Here is a 27,932-nt window from a genome sequence, read left to right as displayed (position 1 = left end):
GTTGCTTCCACTTACTTGTGCCAGGCTCCTTACATTCATCTGTCATATCCAACCTCCCTTGGGTTAACACTTGTTCTTTTCCGACACTGACGGTATTAGAGCACTCGATGCCTAGGCCGGGGGTGGCGGCTAATCACACTAACCGCTACATCACAGGGGCGGGCTACATATTATCTACCTGCTGTAATCCAATTTATTTTAGTTATTCGTATGTTTTACATTATTTTGAGGGGCAAGTGGGCCCGTATCGCATTCGTTACGTCCCTCAGTGCGCTCTAAGCGTGTTGAGACGAATTGAGCATACTTCGTACTTCGGCTCTCCTCTGAACTAGCATTTTCTCTTCGTTCTCTTCACATGTGCTTGATGCTAACCAACCGCGAGACCAGGTGGCCGAGTGGTTAAGGCGTTGGACTGCTAATCCAATGTGCTCTGCACGCGTGGGTTCGAATCCCGTCCTCGTCGGTTGCTCGTTTTAACCTTAAGAATTGCAAGAGGAAAAAAATGGCTTTTAGTGCCGGGAGTGTGCGAGGATATGTACGGTTCACCAGGTGGAGGTCTTTTGATTTGACTCCCGTAGACGACCTGCGCGCCGTGATAAAGATAAAATAATGATGAAAACGAAACATGTACCCAGTCCCCGTGCCAGCGAAATTAACCAGTGATGGTTAATATTTCCGACCCTGCCGGGAATCTAACTTGGGTCCTCTGTGACTAAAGGCCAGAACGCTAACCATTTAGCCATGGAGCCGGACTACATGAGGAAAATCTGGCCTTTACTGCACGCAAGAGTCTTCCAGAGCGCTACCATTCCTAGGTATTGTGGACAGCGTAGAGAGCAGAGTGTCGGTTCACTTCATTTCCGCAGTACTGCCAACCAAACTGGGTGAAACAAATGGGTAAAAGTATTACATGTAACTAATTCAGAACAAAGTCTACTTCATACGAGTATGGTTACTTTTCTATTTTCTTAATCAGTTTACGCTCCAGGGTTGGTTTTTCCTTCGAACTTAGCGAGGTACCCCACCTCTACCGCCTCAAGAGCAGTGTCGTGGAGCCTGAGACTTTGAGTAGGGAGAGAGTAAAACTGAAGATAAGGACCTATACCTCGCCCGCGCGATCTTGTGTGGGTGGGGGTGGTAGAATAATACCGGTACCCACGCAATCCCCTACCAGTCGTAGGAGGTGACTAAAATGGGCGTCAGGAGCCCTCAGTTCGGGAGCATGTGTCCTTATTGAGTCCTAACATTGCTTCCACTTACTAGTGCCAGGCTCCTTACATTCGTCTGTCATATCCGACCTCCCTTGGGTTAACACTTGTTCTTTTCCGAGCCTGACGGTATTAGAGCACTCGATGCCTAGGCCGGGGGTGGCGGCTAATCACACTAACCGCTACATCACAGGGGCGGACTGCATATTATCTACCTGCTGTAATCCAATTTATTTTAGTTATTCGTATGTTTTACATTATTTTGAGGGGCAAGTGGACCCGTAAGCGCGCCTCTGTGGTGTAGTGGTTAGCGTGATTAGCTGCCACCCCCGGAGGCCCGGGTTCGATTCCCGGCTCTGCCACGAAATTTGAAAAGTGGTACGAGGGCTGGAACGGGGTCCACTCAGCCTCGGGAGGTCAACTGAGTAGAGGTGGGTTCGATTCCCACCTCAGCCATCCTGGAAGTGGTTTTCCGTGGTTTTCCACTTCTCCTCCAGGCGAATGCCGGGATGGTACCTAACTTAAGGCCACGGCCGCTTCCTTCCCTCTTCCTTGCCTATCCCATCCGATCTTCCCATCCCTCCACAAGGCCCCTGTTCAGCATAGCAGGTGAGGCCGCCTGGGCGAGGTACTGGTCATTCTCCTCAGTTGTATCCCCCGACAAAGAGTCTGAAGCTCCAGGACACTGGCCTTGAGGCGGTAAAGGTGGGATCCCTCGCTGAGTCCGACGGAAAAACCGAACCTGGAGGGTAAACAGATGATGATAATGATGAAGTGGGCCCGTATCGCATTCGTTACGTCCCTCAGTGCGCTCTAAGCGTGTTGAGACGAATTGAGCTTACTTCGTACTTCGGCTCTAATCTGAACTAGCATTTTCTCTTCGTTCTCTTCATATGTGCTTGAGGCTAACCACCCGCGGGACGAGGTGGCCGAGTGGTTAAGGCGTTGGACTGCTAATCCAATGTGCTCTGCACGCGTGGGTTCGAATCCCACCCTCGTCGGATGCTCGTTTTAACCTTAAGAATTGCAAGAGGAAAAAGAATGGCTTTTAGTGCCGGGAGAGTCCGAGGATATGTACGGTTCGCCAGGTGCAGGTCTTTTGATTTGACTCCCGTAGACGACCTGCGCGCCGTGATAAAGATGAAGTGATGATGAAAACGAAACATGTACCCAGTCCCCGTGCTAGCGAAATTAACCAGTGATGTTTATTATTTCCGTCCCTGCCGGGAATCGAACTTGGGTCCTCTGTTACTAAAGGCCAGAACGCTAACCATTTAGCCGTGGAGCCGGACTGCATGAGGAAAATCTGGCCTTTAGTGCACGCAGGAGTCTTCCAGAGCACTGCCTTTGCTAGGTATTGTGGACAGCGTAGAGAGCAGAGTGTCGTTTCACTTCATTTCCGCAGTACTGCCACCCAAAGTGGGTGAAACAAATGTTAAAAGTATTACATATGACTAATTCAGAACAATGTCTACTTCATAGTAGTATGGTTACTTTTCTTTTTTCTTAATCCGTTTACGCTCCAGGGTTGGTTTTCCTTCGAACTGAGCGAGCGACCCCACCTCTACTGCCTCAAGAGCAGTGTCGTGGAGCTTGAGACTTTGAGTAGGGAGAGAATACAACTGAAGATAAGGATCCATTCCTCGCCCACGAGATCTTCTGCGGGTTGGGGTGGTACAATAATACCGGTACCCACGCAATCCTCTACCTGTCTTAAGAGGTGACCAAAATGGGCCTCAGGAGCTCTCAGTTCGGGAGCATGGGTCCTTATTGAGTCCTAACGTTGCTTGCACTTACTTGTGCCAGGCTCCTTACTTTCATCTATCATATCCGACCTCCCATGGGGTAACTCTTGTTCTTTTCGACCCTGACGGTATTAGAGCACTCGATGCCTAGGCCGCGGGTGGCAGCTAATCACACTAACCACTACACCACAGGGGCGGACTGCATATTATCTACCTGCTGTAATCCAATTTATTTTAGTTATTCGTATGTTTTACATTATTTTGAGAGGCAAGTGGGCCCGTATCGCATTCGTTACGTCCCTCAGTGCGCTCTAAGCGTGTTGAGACGAATTGAGCTTACTTCGTACTTCGGCTCTAATCTGAACTAGCATTTTCTCTTCGTTCTCTTCATATGTGCTTGAGGCAAACCACTCGCGGGACGAGGTGGCCGAGTGGTTAAGGCGTTGGACTGCTAATCCAATGTGCTCTGCACGCGTGGCTTCGAATCCCATCCTCGTCGAATGCTCTTTTTAACCTTAAGAATTGCAAGAGGAAAAAAATGGCTTTTAGTGCCGGGAGAGTGCGAGGATATGTACTGTTCACCAGGTGGAAGTCTTTTGATTTGACTCCCGTAGACGACCTGCGCGCCGTGATAAAGATGAAATAATGATGAAAACGAAACATGTACCCAGTCCCCGTGCCAGCGAAATTAACCAGTGATGGTCAATATTTCCGACCCTGCCGGGAATCTAACCTGGGTCCTCTGTGACTGTAGGCCAGAACGCTAACCATTTAGCCATGGAGCCGGACTGCATGAGGAAAATCTGGCCTTTACTGCACGCAAGAGTCTTAAAGAGCGCTACCATTCCTAGGTATTGTGGACAGCGTAGAGAGCAGAGTGTCGGTTCACTTCATTACCGCAGTACTGCCAACCAAAGTGGGTGAAACAAATGGGTGAAAGTATAACATGTAACTAATTCAGAACAATGTCTACTTCATACGAGTATGGTTACTTTCCTTTTTTCTTAATCAGTTTACCCTCCAGGGTTGGTTTTTCCTTCGAAATGAGCGAGATACCCCACCTCTAACGCCTCAAGAGCAGTGTCGTGGAGCCTGAGACTTTGAGTAGGGAGAGAGTACAACTGAAGATAAAGACCTATTCCTCGCCCACGAGATCATCTGTGGGTGGGGTTGGTAGAATAATACCGGTACCCACGCAATCGCCTACCTGTCGTAGGAGGTGACTAAAATGGGCGCCAGGAGCTCTCAGTTCGGGAGCATGTGTCCTTATTGAGTCCTAACGTTGCTTCCACTTACTTGTGCCAGGCTCCTTACATTCATCTGTCATATCCAACCTCCCTTGGGTTAACACTTGTTCTTTTCCGACTCTGACGGTATTAGAGCACTCGATGCCTAGGCCGGGGGTGGCGGCTAATCACACTAACCGCTACATCACAGGGGCTGGCTACATATTATCTACCTGCTGTAATCCAATTTATTTTAGTTATTCGTATGTTTTACATTATTTTGAGGGGCAAGTGGGCCCGTATCGCATTCGTTACGTCCCTCAGTGCGCTCTAAGCGTGTTGAGACGAATTGAGCATACTTCGTACTTCGGCTCTCCTCTGAACTAGCATTTTCTCTTCGTTCTCTTCATATGTGCTTGAGGCTAAGCACCCGCGGGACGAGGTGGCCGAGTGGTTAAGGCGTTGGACTGCTAATCCAATGTGCTCTGCACGCGTGGGTTCGAATCCCATCCTCGTCGGATACTTCTTTTAACCTTAAGAATTGCAAGAGGAGAAAAAATGGCTTTAATGCCGGGAGAGTGCGAGGATATGTACGGTTCGCCAGGTGCAGGTCTTTTGATTTGACTCCCATAGACGACCTGCGCGCCGTGATAAAGATGAAATGATGATGAAAACGAAACATTTACCCAGTCCCCGTGCCAGCGAAATGTACCAGTGATGGTTAATATTCCCGAAACTGCTGGGAGTCTAACCCGGGTCCTCTGTTACTAAAGGCCAGAACGCTATCCATTTAGCCATGGAGCCGGACTGCATGAGGAAAATCTGGCCTTTACTGCACGCAAGAGTCTTCCAGAGCGCTACCATTCCTAGGTATTGTGGACAGCGTAGAGAGCAGAGTGTCGGTTCACTTCATTTCCGCAGTACTGCCAACCAATGTGGGTGAAACAAATGGGTGAAAGTATAACATGTAACTAATTCAGAACAATGTCTACTTCATACGAGTATGGTTACTTTCCTTTTTTCTTAATCAATTTACCGTCCAGGGTTGGTTTTTCCTTCGAAATGAGCGAGATACCCCACCTCTACCGCCTCAAGAGCAGTGTCGTGGAGGCTGAGACTTTGAGTAGGGAGAGAGTACAACTGAAGATAAGGACCTATACGTCAACCGCGCGATCTTCTGTGGGTGGGGGTGGTAGAATAATACCGGTACCCACGCAATCCCCTACCAGTCGTAGGAGGTGACTAAAATGGGCCTCAGGAGCTCTCAGTTCGTGAGCATGGGTCCTTATTGTGTCCTAACGTTGCTTCCACTTACTTGTGCCAGGCTCCTTACTTTCATCTATCATATCCGACCTCCCTTGTGTTAACTCTTGTTCTTTTCCGACCCTGACGGTATTAGAGCACTCGATGCCTAGGCCGGGGGTGGCAGCTAATCACACTAACCACTACACCACAGGGGCGGACTGCATATTATCTACCTGCTGTAATCCAATTTATTTTATTTATTCGTATGTTTTACATTATTTTGAGGGGCAAGTGGGCCCGTATCGCATTTGTTACGTCCCTCAGTGCGCCCTAAGCGTGTTGAGACGAATTGAGCTTATTTCGTACTTCGGCTCTAAAATGAACTAGCATTTTCTCTTCGTTCTCTTCACATGTGCTTGATGCTAACGAAGCGCGAGACGAGGTGGCCGAGTGGTTAAGGCGTTGGACTGCTAATCCAATGTGCTCTGCACGCGTGGTTTCGAATCCCACCCTCGTCGGATGCTCGTTTTAACCTTAAGAATTGCAAGAGGAAAAAGAATGGCTTTTAGTGCCGGGAGAGTCCGAGGATATGTACGGTTCGCCAGGTGGAGGTCTTTTGATTTGACTCCCGTAGACGACCTGCGCGCCGTGATAAAGATGAAGTGATGATGAAAACGAAACATGTACCCAGTCCCCGTGCTAGCGAAATTAACCAGTGATGGTTAATATTTCCGACCCTGCCGGGAATCGAACTTGGGTCCTCTGTTACTAAAGGCCAGAACGCTAACCATTTAGCCGTGGAGCCGGACTGCATGAGGAAAATCTGGCCTTTAGTGCACGCAGGAGTCTTCCAGAGCACTGCCTTTGCTAGGTATTGTGGACAGCGTAGAGAGCAGAGTGTCATTTCACTTCATTTCCGCAGTACTGCCAACCAAAGTGGGTGAAACAAATGTTTAAAAGTATTACATATAACAAATTCAGAACAATGTCTACTTCATACGAGTATGGTTACTTTTGTTTTTTCTTAATCCGTTTACGCTCCAAGGTTGGTTTTACCTTCGAACTGAGCGAGCGACCCCACCTCTACCGCCTCAAGAGCAGTGTCGTGGAGCCTGAGACTTTGAGTAGGGAGAGAATACAACTGAAGATAAGGACCTATACTTCGCCCAGGCGATCTTCTGCGGGTGGGGGTGGTAGAATAATACCGGTACCCACCCAATCGCCTCCCTGTCTTAAGAGGTGACTAAAATGGGCCTCAGGAGCTCTCAGTTCGGGAGCATGGGTCCTTATTGAGTCCTAACGTTGCTTGCACTTACTTGTGCCAGGCTCCTTACTTTCATCTATCATATCCGGCCTCCCTTGGGGTAACTCTTGTTCTTTTCCGACCCTGACGGTATTAGAGCACTCGATGCCTAGGCCGGGGGTGGCAGCTAATCACACTAACCACTACACCACAGGGGCGGACTGCATATTATCTCCCTGCTGTAATCCTATTTATTTTAGTTATTCGTATGTTTTACATTATTTTGAGGGGCAAGTGGGCCCGTATCGCATTCGTTACGTCCCTCAGTGCGCCCTAAGCGTGTTGAGACGAATTGAGCTTACTTCGTACTTCGGCTCTAATCTGAAGTAGCATTTTCTCTTCGTTCTCTTCATATGTGCTTGAGGCTGAACACCTGCGAGACGAGGTGGCCGAGTGGTTAAGGCGTTGGACTGCTAATCCAATGTGCTCTGCACGCGTGGGTTCGAATCCCGTCCTCGTCGGATGCTCGTTTTAACCTTAAGAATTGCAAGAGGAAAAAAAATGGCTTTTAGTGCCGGGAGAGTCCGAGGATATGTACGGTTCACCAGGTGGAGGTCTTTTGATTTGACTCCCGTAGACGACCTGCGCGCCGTGATAAAGATGAAATGATGATGAAAACGAAACATGTACCCTGTCCCCGTGCCAGCAAAATTAACCAGTGATGGTTAATATTTCCGACACTGCCGGGAATCTAACCTGGGTCCTCTGTGACTAAAGCCCAGAACGCTAACCATTTAGCCATGGAGCCGGGCTGCATGAGGATAATCTGGCCTTTACTGCACACAAGAGTCTTCCAGAGCGCTACCTTTCCTAGGTATTGTGGACAGCGTAGAGAGCAGAGTGTCGGTTCACTTCATTTCCGCAGTACTGCCAACCAAAGTGGGTGGAACAAATGGGTAAAAGTATTACATGTAACTAATTCAGAACAATGTCTACTTCATAGGAGTATGGTTACTTTTCTTTTTTCCTAATCAGTTTACGCTCCAGGGTTGGTTTTTCCTTCGAACTTAGCGAGGTACCCCACCTCTACCGCCTCAAGGGCAGTGTCGTGGAGCCTGAGACTTTGAGTAGGGAGAGAGTACAACTGAAGATAAGGACCTATACCTCGCCCGCGCCATCTTCTGTGGGTGGGGGTGGTAGAATAATACCGGTACCCACGCAATCTCCTACCAGTCGTAGGAGGTGACTAAAATGGACCTCAGGAGCTCCCAGTTCGTGAGCATGGGTCCTTATTGTGTCCTAACGTTGCTTGCACTTACTTGTGCCAGGCTCCTTACTTTCATCTATCATATTCGACCAACCTTGGGTTAACTCTTGTTCTTTTCCGACCCTGACGGTATTAGAGCACTCGATGCCTAGGCCGGGGGTGGCAGCTAATCACCCTAACCACTAGACCACAGGGGCGGACTGCATATTATCTACCTGCTGTAATCCAATTTATTTTAGTTATTCGTATGTTTTGCCTTCTCTGTGGTGTAGTGGTTAGCGTGATTAGCTGCCACCCCCGGAGGCCCGGGTTCGATTCCCGGCTCTGCCACGAAATTTGAAAAGTGGTGCGAGGGCTGGTACGGGGTCCACTCAGCCTCGGGAGGTCAACTGAGTAGAGGTGGGTTCGATTCCCACCTCAGCCATCCTCGAAGTGGTTTTCCGTGGTTTCCCACTTCTCCTCCAGGCGAATGCCGGGATGGTACCTCACTTAAGGCCACGGCCGCTTCCTTCCCTCTTCCTTACCTATCCCTTCCAATCTTCCCATCCCTCCACAAGGCCCCTGTTCAGCATAGCAGGTGAGGCCGCCTGGGCGAGGTACTGGTCATACTCCCCAGTTGTATCCCCCGACCAATAGTCTGAAGCTCCAGGACACTGCCCTTGAGGCGGTAGAGGTGGGATCCCTCGCTAAGTCCGAGGGAAAAACCGAACCTGGAGGGTAAACAGATGATGATGATGATGATGATATTCGTATGTTTTACATTATTTTGTGTGGCAAGTGGGCCCGTATCACATTTGTTACGTCCCTCAGTGCGCCGTAAGCGTGTTGAGACGAATTGAGGTTACTTCGCACTTCGGCTCTCCTCTGAACTAGCATCTTCTTTTCGTTCTCTTACAGTGTGCTTGACCCTGACACCAGGCGAGACGTGGTGGCCGAGTGGTTAAGGCGATGGACTGCTAATCCAATATGCTCTGCACGCGTGGGTTCGAATCCCATCCTCGTCGGATACTTCTTTTAACCTTAAGAATTGCAAGAGGAGAAAAAATGGCTTTTAGTGCCGGGAGAGTCCGAGGGTATGTACGGTTCGCCAGGTGCAGGACTTTTGATTTGACTCCCGTAGACGACCTGCGCGCCGTGATAAAGATGAAATGATGATGATAAGGAAACATGTACCCAGTCCCCGTGCTAGCGAAATTAACCAGTGATGGTTAATATTTCCGACCCTGCCGGGAATCTAACCTGGGTCCTCTGTTACTAAAGGCCAGAACGCTAAACATTTAGCCATGGAGCCGGACTGCATGAGGAAAATCTGGCCTTTAGTGCACGCAGGAGTCTTCCAGAGCACTGCCTTTCCTAGGTATTGTGGACAGCGTAGAGAGAAGAGTGTCGTTTCACTTCATTTCCGCAGTACTGCCAACCAAAGTGGGTGAAACAAATGTTTAAAAGTATTACATATAACTAATTCAGAACAATGTCTACTTCATACGAGTATGGTTACTTTTGTTTTTTTTTAATCCGTTTACGCTCCAAGGTTGGTTTTACCTTCGAACTGAGCGAGCGACCCCACCTCTACCGCCTCAAGAGCAGTGTCGTGGAGCCTGAGACTTTGAGTAGGGAGAGAATACAACTGAAGATAAGGACCGATACCTCGCCCAGGAGATCTTCTGCGGGTGGGGGTGGTAGAATAATACCGGTACCCACGCAATCCCCTACCTGTCTTAAGAGGTTACTAAAATGGGCCTCAGGAGCACTCAGTTCGGGAGCGTGGGTTATTATTGAGTCCTAACGTTGCTTGCACTTACTTGTGCCAGGCTCCTTACTTTCATCTATCATATCCGACCTTCCTTGGGGTAACTCTTGTTCTTTTCCGACCATGACGGTATTAGAGCACTCGATGCCTAGGCCGGGGGAGGCAGCTAATCACACTAACCACTACACCACAGGGGCGGACTGCATATTATCTACCTGCTGTAATCCAATTTATTTTAGTTATTCGTATGTTTTACATTATTTTGTTGGGGCAAGTGGGCCCGTATCGCATTTGTTACGTCCCTCAGTGCGCTCTAAGCGTGTTGAGACGAATTGAGGTTACTTCGTACTTCGGCTCTCCTCTGAACTAGCATCTTCTTTTCGTTCTCTTACAGTGTGCTTGACCCTGACACCAAGCGAGACGAGGTGGCCGAGTGGTTAAGGCGTTGGACTGCTAATCCAATGGGCTCTGCACGCGTGGGTTCGAATCCCATCCTCGTCGGATACTTCTTTTAACCTTAAGAATTGCAAGAGGAGAAAAAATGGCTTTTAGTTCCGGGAGAGTCCGAGGGTATGTACGGTTCGCCTGGTGCAGGACTTTTGATTTGACTCCCGTAGACGACCTGCGCGCCGTGATAAAGATGAAATGATGATGAAAACGAAACATGTACCCAGTCCCCGTGCTAGCGAAATTAACCGGTGATGGTTAATATTTCCGACCCTGCCGGGAATCTAACCTGGGTCCTCTGTTACTAAAGGCCAGAACGCTAACCATTTAGCCATGGAGCCGGACTGCATGAGGAAAATCTGGCCTTTAGTGCACGCAGGAGTCTTCCAGAGCACTGCCTTTGCTAGGTATTGTGGACAGCGTAGAGAGCAGAGAGTCGTTTCACTTCATTTCCGCAGTACTGCCAACCGAAGTGGGTGAAACAAATGTTTAAAAGTATTACGTATAACTAATTCAGAACAATGTCTACTTCATACGAGTATGGTTACTTTTGTTTTTTCTTAATCCGTTTACGCTCCAGGGTTGGTTTTTCCTTCGAACTGAGTGAGCGACCCCACCTCTACCACCTCAAGAGCAGTGTCGTGGAGCCTGAGACTTTGAGTAGGGAGAGAATACAACTGAAGATAAGGACCTATACTTCGCCCAGGAGATCTTCTGCGGGTGGGGGTGGTAGAATAATACCGGTACCCACCCAATCCCCACCCTGTCTTAAGAGGTGACTAAAATGGGCCTCAGGAGCTCTCAGTTCGGGAGCATGGGTCCTTATTGAGTCCTAACGTTGCTTGCACTTACTTGTGGCAGGCTCCTTACTTTCATCTATCATATCCGACCTCTCTTAGGGTAACTCTTGTTCTTTTCCGACCGTGACGGTATTAGAGCACAAGATGCCTAGGCCGGGGGTGGCAGGTAATTACACTCACCACTACACCACAGGGGCGGACTGCATATTATCTCCCTGCTGTAATCCAATTTATTTTAGTTATTCGTATGTTTTACATTATTTTGAGGGGCAAGTGGGCCCGTATCGCATTCGTTACGTCCCTCAGTGCGCCCTAAGCGTGTTGAGACGAATTGAGCTTACTTCGTACTTCGGCTCTAATCTGAACTAGCATTTTCTCTTCGTTCTCTTCATATGTGCTTGAGGCTCAACACGAGCGAGACGAGGTGGCCGAGTGGTTAAGGCGTTGGACTGCTAATCCAATGTGCTCTGCACGCGTGGGTTCGAATCCCATCCTCGTCGGATGCTCGTTTTAACCTTAAGAATTGCAAGAGGAAAAAAAATGGCTTTTAGTGCCGGGAGAGTCCGAGGATATGTACGGTTCACCAGGTGGAGGTCTTTTGATTTGACTCCCGTAGACGACCTGCGCGCCGTGATAAAGATGAAATGATGATGAAAACGAAACATGTTCCCAGTCCCCGTGCCAGCGAAATTAACCAGTGATGGTCAATATTTCCGACCCTGCCGGGTATCTAACCTGGGTCCTCTGTGACTGAAGGCCAGAACGCTAACCATTTAGCCATGGAGCCGGACTGCATGAGGAAAATCTGGCCTTTACTGCACGCAAGAGTCTTCCAGAGCGCTACCATTCCTAGGTATTGTGGACAGCGTAGAGGGCAGAGTGTCGGTTCACTTCATTTCCGCAGTACTGCCAACCAAAGTGGGTGAAACAAATGGGTGAAAGTATAAAATATAACTAATTCAGAACAATGTCTACTTCATACGAGTATGGTTACTTTCCTTTTTTCTTAATCAGTTTACCCTCCAGGGTTGGTTTTTCCTTCGAAATGAGCGAGATACCCAACCTCTACCGCCTCAAGAGCAGTGTCGTGGAGCCTGAGACTTTGAGTAGGGAGAGAGTACAACTGAAGATAAGGACCTATACGTCAACCGCGCGATCTTCTGTGGGTGGGGGTGGTAGAATAATACCGGTACCCACGCAATCCCCTACCAATCGTAGGAGGTGACTAAAATGGGCCTCAGGAGCTCTCAGTTCGTGAGCATGGGTCCTTATTGTGTCCTAACGTTGCTTCCAGTTACTTGTGCCAGGCTCCTTACTTTCATCTATCATATCCGACCTCCCTTGGGTTAACTCTTGTTCTTTTCCGACCCTGACGGTATTAGAGCACCCGATGCCTAGGCCGGGGGTGGCAGCTAATCACACTAACCACTACACCCCAGGGGCGGACTGCATATTATCTACCTGGTGTAATCCAATTTATTTTATTTATTCGTATGTTTTACATTATTTTGAGGGGCAAATGGGCCCGTATCGCATTTGTTACGTCCCTCAGTGCGCCCTAAGCGTGTTGAGACGAATTGAGCTTATTTCGTACTTCGGCTCTAATCTGAAGTAGCATTTTCTCTTCGTTCTCTTCATATGTGCTTGATGCTAACCACCCGCGAGACCAGGTGGGCGAGTGGTTAAGGCGTTGGACTGCTAATCCAATGTGCTCTGCACGCGTGGGTTCGAATCCCGTCCTCGTCGGATGCTCGTTTTAACCTTAAGAATTGCAAGAGGAAAAAAAATGGCTTTTAGTTCCGGGAGAGTGCGAGGATATGTACGGTTCACCAGGTGGAGGTTTTTTGATTTGACTCCCGTAGACGACCTGCGCGCCGTGATAAAGATGAAATAATGATGAAAACGAAACATGTACCCAGTCCCCGTGCCAGCTAAATTAACCAGTGATGGTTAATATTTCCGACCCTGCCGGGAATCTAACTTGGGTCCTCTGTGACTAAAGGCCAGAACTCTAACCATTTAGCCATGGAGCCGGACTACATGAGAAAAATCTGGCCTTTACTGCACGCAAGAGTCTTCCAGATCGCTACCTTTCCTAGGTATTGTGGACAGCGTAGAGAGCAGAGTGTCGGTTCACTTCATTTCCGCAGTACTGCCAACCAAAGTGGGTGAAACAAATGGGTGAAAGTATAACATGTAACTAATTCAGAACAATGTCTACTTCATACGAGTATGGTTACTTTTGTTTTTTCTTAATCAGTTTATGATCCAGGGTTGGTTTTTCCATCGAAATGAGCGAGATACCCCACCTCTACCGCCTCAAGAGCAGTGTCGTGGAGCCTGAGACTTTGAGTAGGGAGAGAGTACAACTGAAGATAAGGACCTATACGTCAACCGCGCGATCTTCTGTGGGTGGGGGTGGTAGAATAATACCGGTACCCACGCAATCCCCTACCAGTCGTAGGAGGTGACTAAAATGGGCCTCAGGAGCTCTCAGTACGTGAGCATGGGTCCTTATTGTGTCCTAACGTTGCTTCCACTTACTTGTGCCAGGCTCCTTACTTTCATCTATCATATCCGACCTCCCTTGGGTTAACTCTTGTTCTTTTCCGACCCTGATGGTATTAGAGCACTCGATGCCTAGGCCGGGGGTGGCAGCTAATCACACTAACCACTACATCACAGGGGCGGACTGCATATTATCTACCTGCTGTAATCCAATTTATTTTAGTTATTCGTATGTTTTACATTATTTTGAGGGGCAAGTGGGCCCGTATCGCATTCGTTACGTCCCTCAGTGCGCTCTAAGCGTGTTGAGACGAATTGAGCTTACTTCGTACTTCCGCTCTCCTCTGAACTAGCATCTTCTTTTTGTTCTCTTACAGTGTGCTTGAGCCCAACAGCAAGCGAGACGAGGTGGCCGAGTGGTTAAGGCGTTGGACTGCTAATCCAATGTGCTCTGCACGCGTGGGTTCGAATCCCACCCTCGTCGGATGCTCGTTTTAACCTTAAGAATTGCAAGAGGAAAAAGAATGGCTTTTAGTGCCCGGAGAGTCCGAGGATATGTACGGTTCGCCAGGTGCAGGTCTTTTGATTTGACTCCCGTAGACGACCTGCGCGCCGTGATAAAGATGAAGTGATGATGAAAACGAAACATTTACCCAGTCCCCGTGCTAGCGAAATTAACCAGTGATGGTTAATATTTCCGACCCTGCCGGGAATCTAACTTGGGTCCTCTGTGACTAAAGGCCAGAACTCTAACCATTTAGCCATGGAGCCGGACTGCATGAGGAAAATCTGGCCTTTAGTGCACGCAGGAGTCTTCCAGAGCACTGCCTTTGCTAGGTATTGTGGACAGCGTAGAGAGCAGAGTGTCATTTCACTTCAATTCCGCAGTACTGCCAACCAAAGTGGGTGAAACAAATGCTTAAAAGTATTACATATAACTAATTCAGAACAATGTCTACTTCATACGAGTATGGTTACTTTTGTTTTTTCTTAATCCGTTTACGCTCCAGGGTTGGTTTTTCCTTCGAACTGAGTGAGCGACCCCACCTCTACCACCTCAAGAGCAGTGTCGTGGAGCCTGAGACTTTGAGTAGGGAGAGAATACAACTGAAGATAAGGACCTATACCTCGCCCAGGAGATCTTCTGCGGGTGGGGGTGGTAGAAAAACACCGGTACCCACGCAATCCCCTACCAGTCGTAGGAGGTGACTAAAATGGGCCTCAGGAGCTCTCAGTTCGTGAGCATGGGTCCTTATTGTGTCCTAACGTTGCTTCCACTTACTTGTGCCAGGCTCCTTACTTTCATCTATCATATCCGACCTCCCTTGGGTTAACTCTTGTTCTTTTCCGACCCTGACGGTATTAGAGCACCCGATGCCTAGGCCGGGGGTGGCAGCTAATCACACTAACCACTACACCCCAGGGGCGGACTGCATATTATCTACCTGCTGTAATCCAATTTATTTTATTTATTCGTATGTTTTACATTATTTTGAGGGGCAAATGGGCCCGTATCGCATTCGTTACGTCCCTCAGTGCGCCCTAAGCGTGTTGAGACGAATTGAGCTTACTTCGTACTTCGGCTCTAATCTGAAGTATCATTTTCTCTTCGTTCTCTTCATATGTGCTTGAGGCTGAACACCTGCGAGACGAGGTGGCCGAGTGGTTAAGGCGTTGGACTGCTAATCCAACGTGCTCTGCACGCGTGGGTTCGAATCCCATCCTCGTCGGATGCTCGTTTTAACCTTAAGAATTGCAAGAGGAAAAAAATGGCTTTTAGTGCCGGGAGAGTCCGAGGATATGTACGGTTCACCAGGTGGAGGTCTTTTGATTTGACTCCCGTAGACGCCCTGCGCGCCGTGATAAAGATGAAATGATGATGAAAACGAAACATGTACCCTGTCCCCGTGCCAGCAAAATTAACCAGTGATGGTTAATATTTCCGACCCTGCCGGGAATCTAACCTGGGTCCTCTGTGACTAAAAGCCAGAACGCTAACCATTTAGCCATGGAGCCGGGCTGCATGAGGATAATCTGGCCTTTACTGCACGCAAGAGTCTTCAAGAGCGCTACCTTTCCTAGGTATTGTGGACAGCGTAGAGAGCAGAGTGTCGGTTCACTTCATTTCCGCAGTACTGCCAACCAAAGTGGGTGAAACAAATGGGTAAAAGTATTACATGTAACTAATTCAGAACAATGTCTACTTCATAGGAGTATGGTTACTTTTCTTTTTTCTTAATCAGTTTACGCTCCAGGGTTGGTTTTTCCTTCGAACTTAGCGAGGTACCCCACCTCTACCGACTCAAGAGCAGTGTCGTGGAGCCTGAGACTTTGAGTAGGGAGAGAGTACAACTGAAGATAAGGACCTATACCTCGCCCGCGCCATCTTCTGTGGGTGGGGGTGGTAGAATAATACCGGTACCCACGCAATCCTCTACCAGTCGTAGGAGGTGACTAAAATGGTCCTCAGGAGCTCCCAGTTCGTGAGCATGGGTCCTTATTGTGTCCTGACGTTGCTTGCACTTACTTGTGCCAGGCTCCTTACTTTCATCTATCATATCCGACCTCCCTTGGGTTAACTCTTGTTCTTTTCCGACCCTGACGGTATTAGAGCACTCGATGCCTAGGCCGGGGGTGGCAGCTAATCACACTAACCACTACACCACAGGGGCGGACTGCATATTATCTACCTGCTGTAATCCAATTTATTTTAGTTATTCGTATGTTTTACATTATTTTGAGGGGCAAGTGGGCCCGTATCGCATTCGTTACGTCCCTCAGTGCGCTCTAAGCGTGTTGAGACGAATTGAGCTTACTACGTACTTCCGCACTCCTCTGAACTAGCATCTTCTTTTTGTTCTCTTACAGTGTGCTTGAGCCCAACAGCAAGCGAGACGAGGTGGCCGAGTGGTTAAGGCGTTGGACTGCTAATAAAATGTGCTCTGCACGCGTGGGTTCGAATCCCATCCTCGTCGGATGCTCGTTTTAACCTTAAGAATTGCAAGAGGATAAAAAATGGCTTTTAGTGCCGGGAGAGTCCGATGATATGTACGGTTCGCCAGGTGCAGGTCTTTTGATTTGACTCCCGCAGACGACCTGCGCGCCGTGATAAAGATGAAGTGATGATGAAAACGAAACATGTACCCAGTCCCCGTGCTAGCGAAATTAACCAGTGATGGTTAATATTTCCGACCCTGCCGGGAATCTAACCTGGGTCCTCTGTTACTAAAGGCCAGAACGCTAAACATTTAGCCATGGAGCCGGACTGCATGAGGAAAATCTGGCCTTTAGTGCACGCGGAGTCTTCCAGAGCACTGCCTTTGCTAGGTATTGTGGACAGCGTAGAGAGCAGAGTGTCATTTCACTTCATTTCCGCAGTACTGCCAACCAAAGTGGGTGAAACAAATGTTTAAAAGTATTACATATAACTAATTCAGAACAATGTCTACTTCATACGAGTATGGTTACTTTTGTTTTTTCTTAATCCGTTTGCGCTCCAAGGTTGGTTTTACCTTCGAACTGAGCGAGCGACCCCACCTCTACCACCTCAAGAGCAGTGTCGTGGAGCCTGAGACTTTGAGTAGGGAGAGAATACAACTGAAGATAAGGACCTATACCTCGCCCAGGAGATCTTCTGCGGGTGGGGGTGGTAGAATAATACCGGTACCCACCCAATCCCCGCCCTGTCTTAAGAGGTGACTAAAATGGGCCTCAGGAGCTCTCAGTTCGGGAGCATGGGGCCTTATTGAGTCCTAACGTTGCTTCCAGTTACTTGTGCCAGGCTCCTTACTTTCGTCTATCATATCCGACCTCCCTTGGGTTAACTCTTGTTCTTTTCCGACCCTGACGGTATTAGAGCACCCGATGCCTAGGCCGGGGGTGGCAGCTAATCACACTAACCACTACACCCCAGGGGCGGACTGCATATTATCTACCTGCTGTAATCCAATTTATTTTATTTATTCGTATGTTTTACATTATTTTGAGGGGCAAATGGGCCCGTATCGCATTTGTTACGTCCCTCAGTGCGCCCTAAGCGTGTTGAGACGAATTGAGCTTACTTCGTACTTCGGCTCTAATCTGAAGTAGCATTTTCTCTTCGTTCTCTTCATATGTGCTTGATGCTAACCACCCGCGAGACCAAAGTGGGTGAAACAAATGGGTGAAAGTATAAAATATAACTAATTCAGAACAATGTCTACTTCATACGAGTATGGTTACTTTCCTTTTTTCTTAATCAGTTTACCCTCCAGGGTTGGTTTTTCCTTCGAAATGAGCGAGATACCCAACCTCTACCGCCTCAAGAGCAGTGTCGTGGAGCCTTTTAACCTTAAGAATTGCAAGAGGAAAAAAAATGGCTTTTAGTTCCGGGAGAGTGCGAGGATATGTACGGTTCACCAGGTGGAGGTTTTTTGATTTGACTCCCGTAGACGACCTGCGCGCCGTGATAAAGATGAAATAATGATGAAAACGAAACATGTACCCAGTCCCCGTGCCAGCTAAATTAACCAGTGATGGTTAATATTTCCGACCCTGCCGGGAATCTAACTTGGGTCCTCTGTGACTAAAGGCCAGAACTCTAACCATTTAGCCATGGAGCCGGACTACATGAGAAAAATCTGGCCTTTACTGCACGCAAGAGTCTTCCAGATCGCTACCTTTCCTAGGAATTGTGGACAGCGTAGAGAGCAGAGTGTCGGTTCACTTCATTTCCGCAGTACTGCCAACCAAAGTGGGTGAAACAAATGGGTGAAAGTATAACATGTAACTAATTCAGAACAATGTCTACTTCATACGAGTATGGTTACTTTTGTTTTTTCTTAATCAGTTTATGATCCAGGGTTGGTTTTTCCATCGAAATGAGCGAGATACCCCACCTCTACCGCCTCAAGAGCAGTGTCGTGGAGCCTGAGACTTTGAGTAGGGAGAGAGTACAACTGAAGATAAGGACCTATACGTCAACCGCGCGATCTTCTGTGGGTGGGGGTGGTAGAATAATACCGGTACCCACGCAATCCCCTACCAGTCGTAGGAGGTGACTAAAATGGGCCTCAGGAGCTCTCAGTACGTGAGCATGGGTCCTTATTGTGTCCTAACGTTGCTTCCACTTACTTGTGCCAGGCTCCTTACTTTCATCTATCATATCCGACCTCCCTTGGGTTAACTCTTGTTCTTTTCCGACCCTGATGGTATTAGAGCACTCGATGCCTAGGCCGGGGGTGGCAGCTAATCACACTAACCACTACATCACAGGGGCGGACTGCATATTATCTACCTGCTGTAATCCAATTTATTTTAGTTATTCGTATGTTTTACATTATTTTGAGGGGCAAGTGGGCCCGTATCGCATTCGTTACGTCCCTCAGTGCGCTCTAAGCGTGTTGAGACGAATTGAGCTTACTTCGTACTTCCGCTCTCCTCTGAACTAGCATCTTCTTTTTGTTCTCTTACAGTGTGCTTGAGCCCAACAGCAAGCGAGACGAGGTGGCCGAGTGGTTAAGGCGTTGGACTGCTAATCCAATGTGCTCTGCACGCGTGGGTTCGAATCCCACCCTCGTCGGATGCTCGTTTTAACCTTAAGAATTGCAAGAGGAAAAAGAATGGCTTTTAGTGCCGGGAGAGTCCGAGGATATGTACGGTTCGCCAGGTGCAGGTCTTTTGATTTGACTCCCGTAGACGACCTGCGCGCCGTGATAAAGATGAAGTGATGATGAAAACGAAACATTTACCCAGTCCCCGTGCTAGCGAAATTAACCAGTGATGGTTAATATTTCCGACCCTGCCGGGAATCTAACTTGGGTCCTCTGTGACTAAAGGCCAGAACTCTAACCATTTAGCCATGTAGCCGGACTGCATGAGGAAAATCTGGCCTTTAGTGCACGCAGGAGTCTTCCAGAGCACTGCCTTTGCTAGGTATTGTGGACAGCGTAGAGAGCAGAGTGTCATTTCACTTCAATTCCGCAGTACTGCCAACCAAAGTGGGTGAAACAAATGCTTAAAAGTATTACATATAACTAATTCAGAACAATGTCTACTTCATACGAGTATGGTTACTTTTGTTTTTTCTTAATCCGTTTACGCTCCAGGGTTGGTTTTACCTTCGAACTGAGTGAGCGACCCCACCTCTACCACCTCAAGAGCAGTGTCGTGGAGCCTGAGACTTTGAGTAGGGAGAGAATACAACTGAAGATAAGGACCTATACCTCGCCCAGGAGATCTTCTGCGGGTGGGGGTGGTAGAAAAATACCGGTACCCACGCAATCCCCTACCAGTCGTAGGAGGTGACTAAAATGGGCCTCAGGAGCTCTCAGTTCGTGAGCATGGGTCCTTATTGTGTCCTAACGTTGCTTCCACTTACTTGTGCCAGGCTCCTTACTTTCATCTATCATATCCGACCTCCCTTGGGTTAACTCTTGTTCTTTTCCGACCCTGACGGTATTAGAGCACCCGATGCCTAGGCCGGGGGTGGCAGCTAATCACACTAACCACTACACCCCAGGGGCGGACTGCATATTATCTACCTGCTGTAATCCAATTTATTTTATTTATTCGTATGTTTTACATTATTTTGAGGGGCAAATGGGCCCGTATCGCATTCGTTACGTCCCTCAGTGCGCCCTAAGCGTGTTGAGACGAATTGAGCTTACTTCGTACTTCGGCTCTAATCTGAAGTAGCATTTTCTCTTCGTTCTCTTCATATGTGCTTGAGGCTGAACACCTGCGAGACGAGGTGGCCGAGTGGTTAAGGCGTTGGACTGCTAATCCAACGTGCTCTGCACGCGTGGGTTCGAATCCCATCCTCGTCGGATGCTCGTTTTAACCTTAAGAATTGCAAGAGGAAAAAAATGGCTTTTAGTGCCGGGAGAGTCCGAGGATATGTACGGTTCACCAGGTGGAGGTCTTTTGATTTGACTCCCGTAGACGCCCTGCGCGCCGTGATAAAGATGAAATGATGATGAAAACGAAACATGTACCCTGTCCCCGTGCCAGCAAAATTAACCAGTGATGGTTAATATTTCCGACCCTGCCGGGAATCTAACCTGGGTCCTCTGTGACTAAAAGCCAGAACGCTAACCATTTAGCCATGGAGCCGGGCTGCATGAGGATAATCTGGCCTTTACTGCACGCAAGAGTCTTCCAGAGCGCTACCTTTCCTAGGTATTGTGGACAGCGTAGAGAGCAGAGTGTCGGTTCACTTCATTTCCGCAGTACTGCCAACCAAAGTGGGTGAAACAAATGGGTAAAAGTATTACATGTAACTAATTCAGAACAATGTCTACTTCATAGGAGTATGGTTACTTTTCTTTTTTCTTAATCAGTTTACGCTCCAGGGTTGGTTTTTCCTTCGAACTTAGCGAGGTACCCCACCTCTACCGACTCAAGAGCAGTGTCGTGGAGCCTGAGACTTTGAGTAGGGAGAGAGTACAACTGAAGATAAGGACCTATACCTCGCCCGCGCCATCTTCTGTGGGTGGGGGTGGTAGAATAATACCGGTACCCACGCAATCCCCTACCAGTCGTAGGAGGTGACTAAAATGGTCCTCAGGAGCTCCCAGTTCGTGAGCATGGGTCCTTATTGTGTCCTGACGTTGCTTGCACTTACTTGTGCCAGGCTCCTTACTTTCATCTATCATATCCGACCTCCCTTGGGTTAACTCTTGTTCTTTTCCGACCCTGACGGTATTAGAGCACTCGATGCCTAGGCCGGGGGTGGCAGCTAATCACACTAACCACTACACCACAGGGGCGGACTGCATATTATCTACCTGCTGTAATCCAATTTATTTTAGTTATTCGTATGTTTTACATTATTTTGAGGGGCAAGTGGGCCCGTATCGCATTCGTTACGTCCCTCAGTGCGCTCTAAGCGTGTTGAGACGAATTGAGCTTACTACGTACTTCCGCACTCCTCTGAACTAGCATCTTCTTTTTGTTCTCTTACAGTGTGCTTGAGCCCAACAGCAAGCGAGACGAGGTGGCCGAGTGGTTAAGGCGTTGGACTGCTAATCCAATGTGCTCTGCACGCGTGGGTTCGAATCCCATCCTCGTCGGATGCTCGTTTTAACCTTAAGAATTGCAAGAGGATAAAAAATGGCTTTTAGTGCCGGGAGAGTCCGATGATATGTACGGTTCGCCAGGTGCAGGTCTTTTGATTTGACTCCCGCAGACGACCTGCGCGCCGTGATAAAGATGAAGTGATGATGAAAACGAAACATGTACCCAGTCCCCGTGCTAGCGAAATTAACCAGTGATGGTTAATATTTCCGACCCTGCCGGGAATCTAACCTGGGTCCTCTGTTACTAAAGGCCAGAACGCTAAACATTTAGCCATGGAGCCGGACTGCATGAGGAAAATCTGGCCTTTAGTGCACGCGGAGTCTTCCAGAGCACTGCCTTTGCTAGGTATTGTGGACAGCGTAGAGAGCAGAGTGTCATTTCACTTCATTTCCGCAGTACTGCCAACCAAAGTGGGTGAAACAAATGTTTAAAAGTATTACATATAACTAATTCAGAACAATGTCTACTTCATACGAGTATGGTTACTTTTGTTTTTTCTTAATCCGTTTACGCTCCAAGGTTGGTTTTACCTTCGAACTGAGCGAGCGACCCCACCTCTACCACCTCAAGAGCAGTGTCGTGGAGCCTGAGACTTTGAGTAGGGAGAGAATACAACTGAAGATAAGGACCTATACCTCGCCCAGGAGATCTTCTGCGGGTGGGGGTGGTAGAATAATACCGGTACCCACCCAATCCCCGCCCTGTCTTAAGAGGTGACTAAAATGGGCCTCAGGAGCTCTCAGTTCGGGAGCATGGGGCCTTATTGAGTCCTAACGTTGCTTGCACTTACTTGTGCCAGGCTCCTTACTTTCATCTATCATATCCGGCCTCCCTTGGGGTAACACTTGTTCTTTTCCGACCCTGACGGTATTAGAGCACTCGATGCCTAGGCCGGGGGTGGCAGCTAATCACACTAACCACTACACCACAGGGGCGGACTGCATATTATCTCCCTGCTGTAATCCTATTTATTTTAGTTATTCGTATGTTTTACATTATTTTGAGGGGCAAGTGGGCCCGTATCGCATTCGTTACGTCCCTCAGTGCGCCCTAAGCGTGTTGAGACGAATTGAGCTTACTTCGTACTTCGGCTCTAATCTGAAGTAGCATTTTCTCTTCGTTCTCTTCATATGTGCTTGAGGCTGAACACCAGCGAGACGAGGTGGCCGAGTGGTTAAGGCGTTGGACTGCTAATCCAATGTGCTCTGCACGCGTGGGTTCGAATCCCATCCTCGTCGGATGCTCGTTTTAACCTTAAGAATTGCAAGAGGATAAAAAATGGCTTTAAGTGCCGGGAGAGTCCGAGGATATGTACGGTTCACCAGGTGGAGGTCTTTTGATTTGACTCCCGTAGACGACCTGCGCGCCGTGATAAAGATGAAATGATGATGAAAACGAAACATGTACCCTGTCCCCGTGCCAGCAAAATTAACCAGTGATGGTTAATATTTCCCACCCTGCCGGGAATCTAACCTGGGTCCTCTGTGACTAAAGGCCAGAACGCTAACCCTTTAGCCATGGAGCCGGGCTGCATGAGGATAATCTGGCCTTTACTGCAAGCAAGAGTCTTCCAGAGCGCTACCTTTCCTAGGTATTTTGGACAGCGTAGAGAGCAGTGTGTCGGTTCACTTCATTTCCGCAGTACTGCCAACCAAAGTGGGTGAAACAAATGGGTAAAAGTATTACATGTAACTAATTCAGAACAATGTCTACTTCATACGAGTATGGTTACTTTTCTTTTTTCTTAATCAGTTTACGCTCCAGGGTTGGTTTTTCCTTCGAACTTAGCGAGGTACCCCACCTCTACCGGCTCAAGAGCAGTGTCGTGGAGCCTGAGACTTTGAGTAGGGAGAGAGTACAACTTAAGATAAGGACCTATACCTCGCCCGCGCGATCTTGTGTGGGTGGGGGTGGTAGAATAATACCGGTACCCACGCAATCCCCTACCAGTCGTAGGAGGTGACTAAAATGGGCGTCAGGAGCTCTCAGTTCGGGAGCATGTGTCCTTATTGAGTCCTAAAATTGCTTCCACTTACTTGTGCCAGGCTCCTTACATTCATCTGTCATATCCGACCTCCCTTGGGTTAACACTTGTTCTTTTCCGAGCCTGACGGTATTAGAGCACTCGATGCCTAGGCCGGGGGTGGCGGCTAATCACACTAACCGCTACATCACAGGGGCGGACTGCATATTATCTACCTGCTGTAATCCAATTTATTTTAGTTATTCGTATGTTTTACATTATTTTGAGGGGCACGTGGACCCGTAAGTGCGCCTCTGTGGTGTAGTGGTTAGCGTGATTAGCTGCCACCCCCAGAGGCCCGGGTTCGATTCCCGGCTCTGCCACGAAATTTGAAAAGTGGTACGAGGGCTGGAACGGGGTCCACTCAGCCTCGGGAGGTCAACTGAGTAGAGGTGGGTTCGATTCCCACCTCAGCCATCCTGGAAGTGGTTTTCCGTCGTTTCCCACTTCTCCTCCAGGCGAACGCCGGGATGGTACCTAACTTAAGGCCACGGCCGCTTCCTTCCCTCTTCCTTGTGTATCCCATCCGATCTTCCCATCCCTCCACAAGGCCCCTGTTCAGCATAGCAGGTGAGGCCGCCTGGGCGAGGTACTGGTCATTCTCCTCAGTTGTATCCCCCGACAAAAAGTCTGAAGCTCCAGGACACTGCCCTTGAGGCGGTAAAGGTGGGATCCCTCGCTGAGTCCGACGGAAAAACCGAACCTGGAGGGTAAACAGATGATGATGATGATGAAGTGGGCCCGTATCGCATTCGTTACGTCCCTCAGTGCGCTCTAAGCGTGTTGAGACGAATTGAGCTTACTTCGTACTTCGGCTCTAATCTGAACTAGCATTTTCTCTTCGTTCTTTTCATATGTGCTTGAGGCTAACCGCCCGCGGGACGAGGTGGCCGAGTGGTTAAGGCGTTGGACTGCTAATCCAATGTGCTCTGCACGCGTGGGTTCGAATCCCATCCTCGTCGGATACTTCTTTTAACCTTAAGAATTGCAAGAGGAGAAAAAGTGGCTTTTAGTGCCGGGAGAGTCCGAGGATATGTACGGTTCGCCAGGTGCAGGTCTTTTGATTTGACTCCCATAGACGACCTGCGCGCCGTGATAAAGATGAAATGATGATGAAAACGAAACATGTACCCAGTCCCCGTGCCAGCGAAATTAACCAGTGATGGTTAATATTTCCGTCCCTGCCGGGAATCTAACCCGGGTCCTCTGTTACTAAAGGCCAGAACGCTAACCATTTAGCCATGGAGCCGGACTGCATGAGGAAAATCCGGCCTTTACTGCACGCAAGAATCTTCCAGAGCGCTACCTTTCCTAGGTATTGTGGACAGCGCAGAGAGCAGAGTGTCGGTTCACTTCATTTCCGCAGTACTGCCAACCAAAGTGGGTGAAACAAATGGGTAAATATTACATATAACTAATTCAGAAAATGTCTACTTCATAGGAGTATGGTTACTTTTCTTTTTTCTTAATCCGTTTACGCTCCAGGGTTGGTTTTTCCTTCGAACTGAGCGAGGTACCCCACCTCTACCGCCTCAAGAGCAGTGTCGTGGAGCCTGAGACTTTGAGTAGGGAGAGAGTACAACTGAAGATAAAGACCTATTCCTCGCCCACGAGATCTTCTGTGGGTGGGGTTGGTAGAATATTACCGGTACCCACGCAATCGCCTACCTGTCGTAGGAGGTGACTAATATGGGCGTCAGGAGCTCTCAGTTCGGGAGCATGTGTCCTTATTGAGTCCTAACGTTGCTTCCACTTTCTTGTGCCAGGCTCCTTACATTTTCTGTCATATCCGACCTCCCTTGGGTTAACACTTGTTCTTTTCCGACCCTGACGGTATTAGAGTACTCGATGCCTAGGCCGGGTGTGGTGGCTAATCACACTAACCGCTACATCACAGGGGCGGGCTACATATTATCTACCTGCTGTAATCCAATGTATTTTAGTTATTCGTATGTTTTACATTATTTTGAGGGGCAAGTGGGCCCGTATCGCATTCGTTACGTCCCTCAGTGCGCTCTAAGCGTGTTGAGACGAATTGAGCTTACTTCGTACTTCGGCTCTAATCTGAACTAGCATTTTCTCTTCGTTCTCTTCATATGTGCTTGAGGCTAACCACCCGCGGGACGAGGTGGCCGTGTGGTTAAGGCGTTGGACTGCTAATGCAATGTCACTGCCTTCGTGATGTCCAGGCCGTACTGTAACGAGCGCGGGAAAGCGATCAGCTGATCGTTAGAGGGGGAGTTTAGCACATGATTTAGTAGAGTTAAACATAGATTTTCGTAGTTTTATTGAAATTTTTAACGATGGCCGCATGTTCACTCAGATATATGTGAGAATGAGTCGTCATCGACTGCATTATTAAGTGGAAAGTCGTTAATTAGTGAAGAAAACTTTGTGTGAGCGTGTATTTATGTGAAGCTATAGGTTAAGAAGATCGTTCTTCAGTGTTTTGATTTGGTAGTTTATTTGTGTAAAGTTATATTTATAGTGTAAAATTAATTGAGTGCATTCTGTGTTTTATTATTAACCTCGAATTGTATATACTTGAATTAAGATGATCAGTTAGTGAAATCACCATGCCTAAGAGTTGCTGTGTGCCTGGCTGCAAAGCCAATTATAAACAAGGAGAGTACACTCCGGTATTTGTGTTTCCTTCTGATGAAGAACGAGTTAAGTTATGAGAGAAGGCTATTCCCAGGGAGAATTTAATAGTTAATCACAACACAGTTGTGTGTATCAAGCACTTTTCTGAAAATCACATCCTGAGAGGAATAAGTGTGTCTCGTCCAGATGGTTAAATTTTTTATTATGTCATAAACATGGATAACATTAGGTAGGCGCTATGTTTTTATGTAATCAGGCCTACGGCTTATATGAATTCGGTGTATTTGAAAATGCAAGTCTTATTTATGAGTATCACTAAGCATGATAGCTGCAGTCGCTAAAGTGCGGCCATATCCAGTATTCGGAGACAGTGGGTTCGAACCCCACTGTCGGCAGCCCTGAAGATGGTTTTCCGTGGTTTCTCATTCTCACGCCAGGAAAATGCTGGGGCTGTACCTTAATTAAGGTCACGGCCGCTTCCTTCCCATTCCTAGACCTTTCCTGTCCCATTGTCGCCGTAAGAACTATCTGTGTCGGTGCGACGAAAAGCAAATAGCAAAAAATAAAAAAAATAAAAAAATAAAAAATGAATGAGTATCAAACAGCAGTGTGATTTATGTAAATCTTATCCTCTGACAGATTCAGATCTTATTTATGAATTACCTCCAGAAGTAAGATATCTGAATTTCCTAAATCGAGGGGTTTTAAAGTAGGCCCTATCCATCAGACATGTCAATAGAACTTGGATTTGAGGTGTACAAAGTATTTTGTGTGTTAGTGTCAGATACATATAAGATGGCATTTCTAAATTCAGACAATCCTAAGTGTGTCACAAAATCCTTGGCTTTGGAGCGAATGCAGTTGGCAGATTCCCTAGTCATTTGTGACTGCGGGAAGAAATTGGAAGAGCTGGCCGGACAGTCTATATATATTTGGGTGAATACGTTTTTAAATAACTTTTCCAAAATTCACATCGACTTGTGTATTCAACAAAGTACTTCAAAGAGAGCAGACCTACTCCATACTGGTGTAACCTTCTATAAGAGGTCTAGGAAAGCTGCAGTGTTCATAGAGTGGAAACAGTGAGGTACCGAAATAATTTATATTTGTAATAAATAGTAATGGTAATTGGTTGCATGTTTTCTGTCAGTGTGTATGATGTGAATGTTCCAGTTGACCGGAAAATTGATACAATCGCAAGAATATGTCTCCAAGTGTTAGGCTGTACTCACGCAAACGAACGTATAACGTATATACGCGAGAAATAGAACGTTACGGAGAAGGATATGCATTGTATGTCTGAATTAACAAATATTTGATGATAGGTTTTGGTTTTACAAGGTGTTAACAGTTCTTTAAGTAATTAAAACGAGTGTGTTATTCAAGCGGAGCGTATGCGTATCGCCGTCAATTCCCCCCAAAGCGTGACGTCATCAGAGGTACACTACGGCCTGGACATTTCGAAGGCAGTGGCAATGTGCTCTGCACGCGTGAGTTCGAATCCCATCCTCGTCGGATACTTGTTTTAACCTTAAGAATTGCAAGAGGAGAAAAAATGGCTTTTAGTGCCGGGAGAGTCCGAGGATATGTACGGTTCGCCAGGTGCAGGTCTTTTGATTTGACTCCCGTAGACGACCTGCGCGCCGTGTTAAGATGAAATGATGATGAAAACGAAACATGTACCCAGTCCCCGTGCCAGCGTAATTAACCAGTGATGGTTAATATTTCCGACCCTGCCGGGAATCTAACCCAGGTCCTCTGCGACTAAAGGCCAGAACGCTAACCATTTAGCCATGGAGCCGGACTGC

The 27,932-nt window shown here is 47.9% G+C and overlaps 18 non-coding genes across 18 annotated transcripts; all 18 read left to right on the top strand.

The window, feature by feature from the left end:
• Positions 1-381: 381 nt before the first annotated feature.
• On the top strand, positions 382-463 carry TRNAS-GCU (transfer RNA serine (anticodon GCU)). Its single transcript has one exon. It is a non-coding gene; the product is annotated as a tRNA-Ser (tRNA).
• Positions 464-2,127: 1,664 nt separating this feature from the next.
• On the top strand, positions 2,128-2,209 carry TRNAS-GCU (transfer RNA serine (anticodon GCU)). The gene has a single exon. It is a non-coding gene; the product is annotated as a tRNA-Ser (tRNA).
• Positions 2,210-3,370: 1,161 nt separating this feature from the next.
• On the top strand, positions 3,371-3,452 carry TRNAS-GCU (transfer RNA serine (anticodon GCU)). The gene has a single exon. It is a non-coding gene; the product is annotated as a tRNA-Ser (tRNA).
• Positions 3,453-4,615: 1,163 nt separating this feature from the next.
• TRNAS-GCU (transfer RNA serine (anticodon GCU)) lies at positions 4,616-4,697 on the top strand. The gene has a single exon. It is a non-coding gene; the product is annotated as a tRNA-Ser (tRNA).
• Positions 4,698-5,860: 1,163 nt separating this feature from the next.
• On the top strand, positions 5,861-5,942 carry TRNAS-GCU (transfer RNA serine (anticodon GCU)). Its single transcript has one exon. It is a non-coding gene; the product is annotated as a tRNA-Ser (tRNA).
• Positions 5,943-7,106: 1,164 nt separating this feature from the next.
• Positions 7,107-7,188, top strand: TRNAS-GCU (transfer RNA serine (anticodon GCU)). Its single transcript has one exon. It is a non-coding gene; the product is annotated as a tRNA-Ser (tRNA).
• A 1,668-nt stretch (positions 7,189-8,856) lies between these two features.
• TRNAS-GCU (transfer RNA serine (anticodon GCU)) lies at positions 8,857-8,938 on the top strand. Its single transcript has one exon. It is a non-coding gene; the product is annotated as a tRNA-Ser (tRNA).
• Positions 8,939-10,103: 1,165 nt separating this feature from the next.
• Positions 10,104-10,185, top strand: TRNAS-GCU (transfer RNA serine (anticodon GCU)). The gene has a single exon. It is a non-coding gene; the product is annotated as a tRNA-Ser (tRNA).
• Positions 10,186-11,349: 1,164 nt separating this feature from the next.
• On the top strand, positions 11,350-11,431 carry TRNAS-GCU (transfer RNA serine (anticodon GCU)). Its single transcript has one exon. It is a non-coding gene; the product is annotated as a tRNA-Ser (tRNA).
• A 1,164-nt stretch (positions 11,432-12,595) lies between these two features.
• TRNAS-GCU (transfer RNA serine (anticodon GCU)) lies at positions 12,596-12,677 on the top strand. Its single transcript has one exon. It is a non-coding gene; the product is annotated as a tRNA-Ser (tRNA).
• A 1,164-nt stretch (positions 12,678-13,841) lies between these two features.
• On the top strand, positions 13,842-13,923 carry TRNAS-GCU (transfer RNA serine (anticodon GCU)). Its single transcript has one exon. It is a non-coding gene; the product is annotated as a tRNA-Ser (tRNA).
• A 1,164-nt stretch (positions 13,924-15,087) lies between these two features.
• TRNAS-GCU (transfer RNA serine (anticodon GCU)) lies at positions 15,088-15,169 on the top strand. The gene has a single exon. It is a non-coding gene; the product is annotated as a tRNA-Ser (tRNA).
• A 1,163-nt stretch (positions 15,170-16,332) lies between these two features.
• Positions 16,333-16,414, top strand: TRNAS-GCU (transfer RNA serine (anticodon GCU)). The gene has a single exon. It is a non-coding gene; the product is annotated as a tRNA-Ser (tRNA).
• Positions 16,415-18,917: 2,503 nt separating this feature from the next.
• Positions 18,918-18,999, top strand: TRNAS-GCU (transfer RNA serine (anticodon GCU)). The gene has a single exon. It is a non-coding gene; the product is annotated as a tRNA-Ser (tRNA).
• Positions 19,000-20,163: 1,164 nt separating this feature from the next.
• Positions 20,164-20,245, top strand: TRNAS-GCU (transfer RNA serine (anticodon GCU)). Its single transcript has one exon. It is a non-coding gene; the product is annotated as a tRNA-Ser (tRNA).
• A 1,163-nt stretch (positions 20,246-21,408) lies between these two features.
• Positions 21,409-21,490, top strand: TRNAS-GCU (transfer RNA serine (anticodon GCU)). Its single transcript has one exon. It is a non-coding gene; the product is annotated as a tRNA-Ser (tRNA).
• Positions 21,491-22,653: 1,163 nt separating this feature from the next.
• TRNAS-GCU (transfer RNA serine (anticodon GCU)) lies at positions 22,654-22,735 on the top strand. The gene has a single exon. It is a non-coding gene; the product is annotated as a tRNA-Ser (tRNA).
• A 1,665-nt stretch (positions 22,736-24,400) lies between these two features.
• On the top strand, positions 24,401-24,482 carry TRNAS-GCU (transfer RNA serine (anticodon GCU)). Its single transcript has one exon. It is a non-coding gene; the product is annotated as a tRNA-Ser (tRNA).
• Positions 24,483-27,932: the final 3,450 nt, after the last annotated feature.

The sequence above is a fragment of the Anabrus simplex genome, chromosome 1, assembly GCF_040414725.1.
Source record: "Anabrus simplex isolate iqAnaSimp1 chromosome 1, ASM4041472v1, whole genome shotgun sequence".
Lineage (NCBI taxonomy): Eukaryota > Metazoa > Arthropoda > Insecta > Orthoptera > Tettigoniidae > Anabrus > Anabrus simplex.
This window is presented reverse-complemented; position numbering and strand designations above follow the sequence as displayed.